The 7,027-nt window shown below is 43.7% G+C and overlaps 1 pseudogene; it reads right to left on the bottom strand.

Moving 5' to 3' along the window:
- Nucleotides 1-7,027, bottom strand: part of LOC106520860 (brain-specific angiogenesis inhibitor 1-like) — a 21,348-nt pseudogene that overhangs the window by 7,558 nt on the left and 6,763 nt on the right.

The following is a 7,027-nucleotide window of genomic DNA, read 5'->3' as shown; positions in this document are numbered from 1 at the left end:
GGGGTGGGGGGGGGGGGGGCATGCATGTAATTGAGAATTCAGAGATATTGGCAGATGGAATGATTGGTTCAGCTGCCTTTTTACTGTTAGCAGGTTGAAAGGACTGCGTTTAACAAATGTAGGAGGCGCTGTCCAGTGACTGCAAGACAAATCAAATCTGGGATGTAAACAAGTTGGAGCATGAACAAATAAAACCACAAATTTAAAATACTGCATTACAATTTTTTTTGCTCATATTAGAGGAGATAATTAACTAAAATGATCTTATAATTAACTGTGTGTGTGTGTGTAAACATTTCCTTTAAACTGTCAGATTTTAGCAACTGGTCAGGATCTTCCCTTTGCGTTTAGTGAGGTTTCAAATGGTGGACTGGGTGTTTTCAAGCCTCAGGATCTCAGTTATTAAAAAAACATCACAGCATCCGAAGCTGGTGCTACAGATGCGTTCACCATGGCAACTGGACAACCATCCGCTCTCGAGGCTGCGCAGCTCCATAGGGGGAAAATTACATGTTTTTTTTTCTTCTTCTTCTGCGCATAAAACAGAGCGATGACTAATGATTGATTTGGGTAATCAACACACAAGATTTAACCTTCTAATCTTGCAAAAATAAGTCACCTTAAAATAATAATCATAAGATTATTTACACATGCACTGGAACATGAGTCATTTAGAATTAAATATAGATTATTTTTTGTCAAATTATGAACATTTTTTAAGAATAAGCTGTTTGTCCAGCTGCAATTATAGAAGTAATTAAAGGCTGCCAGACGCCGAATGATTAATCCTCTTACAAAAAAAGGCATGTCGATATGAAACGATCTAATTTGAGGACAGAAATCTAATTCCTGCTCATCAACATGTTGCTTGTTTAAGATTCCAGAGGCAGGCTGCAAATCTGCCATCAGCGCGGAGACAAAGGGAGCGCTGCTGCAAAGCTCTCAAAAAAAAAACAAAAAAAAAACCCACATCATGTTCTTGCTGCACCGCATTCACACGCAGGAAACATCCAGCACGGAAAAACAAACAGAAAACAACACAAAAAATACAAATAAAAATCATGGTGTGAGGGGTTAAGAGGACTTACCGAGTCGAAGTTGACGCGCGCTAAAATGGCGAAGGTGGAGAGGCTGTCACACACGCATTTGGTTCTGAATGAATAACGGGCACCGCTCTGCAGCTCTGAGCAGACCAAGACCCAAGAAGAGAGGAACTGCACAGGGAACAGGGGGGGGGGGGGGGGAGGAGAGGCAGTGGAGAGTTAGGAGAGGAGAGAGCTGACAAAGCTCTGGAGAAAATGTGTCTTTAAGGGAGAAAAACAACACGTATGTGATGAAAAAATATATAAGTTAAGCAAAAAAAAAATCTTTGCATTTATGAATAATGTTGGTGACAATGAGTAGATCAGCCCAAAAGTCACTATTCGTTAAAGCTGTATAACTTTTGGCTCTGGGCACCTTTATGTCCATTTAAAGCGAGACATAAATGTTCCTATAAGAAACAGCAGCTGGAGATTATAACCCGTTTGGAGAACGCTGCATCACAATCTGCACGTGTGGCAGCAGAGGCTCCAGGAGCAGCAACCTCAGGGTCGGACTGAACTTTAAATTTAAGGTGGCATCCCAGACAGCAGGTTCAGTCTGGTTTCAAGTGTCGTGGAGAGCGAAAATCATCATGACACTTCACCTCGAGTGGGATCAAATCAGACCTGGCTGCACTGAGATGCTCCAGTGTTCTGTTAAGGCAGGCTTGAGGATGTGCAGAAGTATGCAAATCTATCAAGGTAGGAGTTGTAAACTTAGATCCTAATTAGAAATAAACATAAAAAATCTGCTTTATTTAAAGGTGAGCTGTCGTATTTTATGTTTGTTTTGCTGTCAGACAGCTGATTGAAGCTTAGAGAGAGAAGGGGGGGTCAGCATGAATGAGCTGTGATTTCCTTTCGTCCTCCTCGTCGTGAATGATTGACGTGATGGAATATTTAAGAAAAGAGAACGATTGCTCTCTTCTTGCTAAGTGTGGGATGTTGGAGGGCTGGATGCTTTATAAACAGTGACAGATGCCTGACTGAAAGGGCCGACAAAAATAAACAAGCAGATTAACAAACGTGACGGATGGTCAGGTACGGATTTACAAAGGAAAAAAAAAAACAAAAAAACACCGGTCATCACTTACGTTTCGCTTTCGTCCCATGAGAGGCAGGTTTCATTGACTGTGCCCTGCGCAGAAAGAAGCAGACGGAGAAGTCAGGGTGAGGATTCTCTACAGAAAAGGGAAACACGTTGGCGTGGACGTGTGAGATGCAACAGTTTGCTAGCAGCCCACAGGCCCACGTTTCCCCACTCTTCTTTTCTCTCGTAATGCACTCGTGAAACCAAAAACAACCCAATTATTGCTTTCTCATCATCGTTATTGTCATGGAGCGACCGTTTTGGCTTTCGCTGCCATCTTTGCCGGGTTTTCGACCGCCACGGAGAAAAAAAAAAAGTCACGGCGGCGCAGCAAATGTCAGGAAAATGTCAGGCTCGGTGGTGCGCAAACAGCCGCGGGGAGGGGCTGATATTTTTCACACATTAGTTTGCATAATCGTTAGAAACTCACGTTGTGGAGATGGGGGAACTCGATCTCGACGGGGGAGGACAGGAGCGTCGGGGTGGGTTTGACGATCACCGTCACCACCTTGGAGTTGAGCAAGGTGCTGTTGCTGTAGAGACAACAAACGTACAATTGCAATGTCAGCATTTAGAATAAGTCTTTCAAAAACAACCATCTTCTGAGCAGAAAATCTATTTTATGGAACACCAGTGTTATAGATTTACCTCTGGAAGGGCATAATTGAGGCGAGGTTTCTGTAGAGGACAATGCCTGTCACGAAAGCATCATTGCCGTCTGAAAAAACAAAGTTTCAGTTTAGATGCAAAATCCCAATATTACACATTGGTTTGTCTGTTAAAAAACGTGCTTCTTTAATCTTACCAGACTGTTTGAGAGACAGAGCATCACGAGACACGGAGATCTTCTCCTCAGAGGTCCTGACCCAGTCCAGCATACCTCTCCAGCCCTTCACAGGGAAGGTGAAGTTGGAGCTTGTGGTTGTTGGGCGCTTGTGGATGCTCAGGACTGCGAGGTTCAAAAAGTGACAGATAGGAGGTTTTATCAGTAAAACAGACTTTATTTTCCAAACTGTAATAGTTGAAGAATCATCTAAACTGTCTAATTGATGTGTCGCGTATCTGAGAGAATGTCACCTTTACGGAGACACAACTCATGATGTTTTTTTTTTTACATTTTCACACTCGATTATTCTTACAACATCAAACAAATTAATAAGTTTGTGTCAAAGCCATCTGTTCTGGCAAACACACTCGCACATCCCAGAGATGGAGCAAGCGGCACCGAACAATCTGTCAGAATGATAACTGATGCGTTCAGCTGCCGCTTATGTGGACTCAGATTAAGATGGATGGGCTCCAACCGGCCGAACAAAAGGACAAATCATTCGGACTCGACACGAGCGGAGAGCTCACCTAAATTCTCCGTGACTTCGTAGATGTCCTGAAAGCCGCTCATTTGCATACCGATCATGTTCACAAAGTCCTCGACGAGGCGGAGGAACTCCTTGATGTTGGCACCAGACTGGAAGAGAGAGAGAGAGAAAAAAACAGAGGTTCATTTGTGCCCTAAAGCATTGATTTTATAATAATTTATGGCTCATTTGTGGGAGCTTTATTACTGCACAACTCCAGCTTTTTATTATTTTAAAACACAAAGCAGTGGACGTTAAAAAAGAACATTTCTCGCTGCTACGCAACCTCAGAACTTCCTTACGGCCATAAATGGGCAGGCTGTTGATTCATACTCAGGTTCTTTTCTTTCCTCTTTTTCTTTCTTTTTCTATTCTGTCTCGTTTTCAGAGAAAGGGAGGGCTGCCTGGCTTGCGTGTCTCTGACGCAGAAACTGCAGCGGAGTGGGCGCAAGGTGCGCGCCTGCATGTGATGTTCTGCCTGTGTTTCTACACAACAGCCATCAGCACGTAGGACGGCACGGACACTCACAGCTTGACGAGTGGGAGTAGTGATTTTCCCTGATTCAGAGACGCAGTGGCCTTGGTAACTCACCCTTTTCGATTTCAGTTCGTGCACAAATATGTGTTTATTGGCTACTGTGGGAGTTTTCTAGTTTTTTTTTTCATCTCCTTTTTTTTTAGCCTCGTCTTTCTTGGGAAACTTGATGAGTTTTAGCAGGAACAGTGATAGAACGTCAGAGCGTGGAGGAAATTTGGCAACAGGTGGCAGAACTGAAACTTCAGCTCAGTTCAATGAAAAGCGATCAGTTTGGATTTTGTGTTTGTCCTCTTTCAATAAATGAATGTTAATAAAAAAAGAGTAAATCCCCTCTTTTGCTCTCATGCACCCGACTCTCACAGCCTTTTTATCACGTACCAGTTGTGCCTCTTCCCATTTGTCACGGTGTTCCTCCTTCAACAAGTTGCTGATGGTCTGGACATAGTTCTGGAGATGATGGAATAAAGAATCAAAAGGTGTGAGAAGACACAAAATGATTAGCTGCTATTTTTAGGTTTCGAAAAGGAGAATCATTACTAAATCTAAATCTGTGCAGAGCTTACCTCCACATCAGCGTTGCTCAGCCTCAGCCTGGTCCCCTTGTACAGTTCTGTAGTGTTCCTCAGGATGTCCATGACAGCCAGGAGGTCCCCGCTGTATCTGGCCTTATCATCAGAAGAGAATCTCAAGCGTGAAATCACTTCGGCGACACCGTCGACGCTCTGCCCCATCTGCGCTTTGGAGATGTAGTCCCTTGACTGAAGAGGAGGGGAAAAGGTTAGGCTGAACTTTTTGACCGCACACTTTAAACAGATCAGAAATTCAACCTTTTTTTATTATTTTTTTTTCAGGGCTTACCAGCATCTGAATATTCTCGTAGTTCTTTGAGACACACTGGGTGTAGATTGGGTTCTCCCAGGAGGCGAGTCCTACTGCGTCAAGGGTGCAGCGACGCAGAATCAGGCCTGTTCATGTGGAAAAGTGGTTCTTTGTAGACAAAGTCCAAAAACAAAACGAAGAAGCAGCTTCCGGGCGGTTGACTGTACCTGAGGCATCGGCGGGGCAGGCGACTGCAGCCACGTCTCCGGCAGGGGTCTTCTTCCACACAACGTCGCCGATGATCTGCTCAGAGCAGATCTCGTAGGGCTCTGGAGGATTCAAGCATTTGGGTGAGTTTTCAGTTGGATTTTACACCGAGGCTGTATTTTTTTTTTCCTGACAATATTTCATTTATTTGTTGTTTTGAATCCACTAACCAGGGCATCGTTTGTCATTGCAGCGCTTCTGCTCCTTTGTTTCACCGGGGCAGGATTCTCCTCCAAAGAAAGGCCCCTCACAGACTCTCTGCCTCTGCTGGATGCCTCCACCACAAGTCTTACTGCAGCTGCCCCATGTGCTCCATGAATGCCAGGTTCCATTAACTACAGACGGCGGGGAAAAATAACTCCATCAACTCTACACTATTTCGCTGATTTATTTCTATTTTATTTTCAAACTTTTATTTTTCTTACCAGGGCATTCCTTCAGGAAGCAGTTTGCTGTCTCTTTCCAGCCCCCGTGGCACTCTGAGCCGCCGTAAGATGGTCCGTTGCACTCCCTGGTCCTCTGTCTGGTGCCATTGGAGCAGGATGCAGAGCACGCAGTCCAGGCAGACCACTCGTTCCAGGATCCATCCACTAGAGGGAAGCAGAGGAACGTATACGCCAGAGAGTTATGGCCAGTGCCAGGACAAGACAGCCCCTGGGGCTGCAGACATCATGACAAACTCACTGATGCTGCTACCATTTCGCACGACCTACTTAGACTGACTTTAAGTGAAACAGAAAGTTAGAGCTCAGTTCAGCCATGACTGTGCATCTCAACCTCTGAGATCAACTCTCCTGCTGAAACTAGAATAAAAAGGTCACCCATTTTTTGTCATATTAAAGTAGCAATTGTTGAAAAACACTATATTTGGCTTTTTAAATAAAAATGCAAAAAGATAAGGAATGATAACAGATTGCTAAAAGTCTGGAAGTGTTAAAAAGTATGAAAAGAAAAGCAATTTAAATGTAATTGAAATGAAAGCTTCCTTGGAAGATGGTTTAAAAAAAACAGTGAAAGTTTATGTTCTTAAAAATAGATGGCCCAAATAAATGTTTCTATTATTTGCAAAACTGCCATTTAATCACAACTTTAATTTCCTCCAAGCCTTTCAGGTTCAAATGAAATACATTATCATCTTTTTGATAAGAACTTCTGTGCTCCTTCTCTCTCGCTGACATTACTTTCATTCGTTAAACAGCGACATCTGCTGGTGGCTTTGCAAAACTGCAACAAAATCAGAATCTCTGAATAAAATAAAATGAAATAAAACGAAACACCTGAAATAAAAGCATGCGTCTGCTAAAGATGGCAAAGTACGAAGTGAGAAAAAAACGTGTTTGCAATTGTGACTTTAAAGTCAGACATTTGTACATATGTGTAGGTGGCACTAGAAGAGGTAACTTCTGTACTGAGTGACCATGAACACAGCATGAGTCACAGGCAGCTGTTATAAAGCCACTGACTAATACTCACAGGCACTTTTGTTCTAGTGAGTCAGACATAATTACAACCAGGCACCACAGTTGTTATGATGGTGATACAATTAGGTGACTCTCATAAATGTATCAGTTAGATGAAGGGTTAAGTATTCTTTATTGAGGATGTTTTTTAGTTTTTGAAATGCTGGTCTGCTTTACAGAAGCATGTTTCTAAGGCACTGACCTAAACCCTGCAATGAAAACTGTTTCGACTCACCTGGGCAGACGGCGATGTTGCAGAACTTGGTTTGTCTCGTGGGGCCCCGGCAGGGCTCTCCTCCGTTCTGGGGCTGCTTGCAGGTGCGGGTACGGTCACGGTAACCACGGCCGCATGTGGAGGAGCACAGGCTCCAGGGGGTCCACTCGTCCCAAGCACCATCCACTGCACAATGGGGGGG

This window comes from Austrofundulus limnaeus, unplaced genomic scaffold (assembly GCF_001266775.1).
Source record: "Austrofundulus limnaeus strain Quisiro unplaced genomic scaffold, Austrofundulus_limnaeus-1.0 Scaffold98, whole genome shotgun sequence".
Classification (NCBI taxonomy): Eukaryota; Metazoa; Chordata; class Actinopteri; order Cyprinodontiformes; family Rivulidae; genus Austrofundulus; species Austrofundulus limnaeus.
Note: the sequence above shows the minus strand (reverse complement) of the source record. Positions and strands in the feature narration are given on the sequence as shown.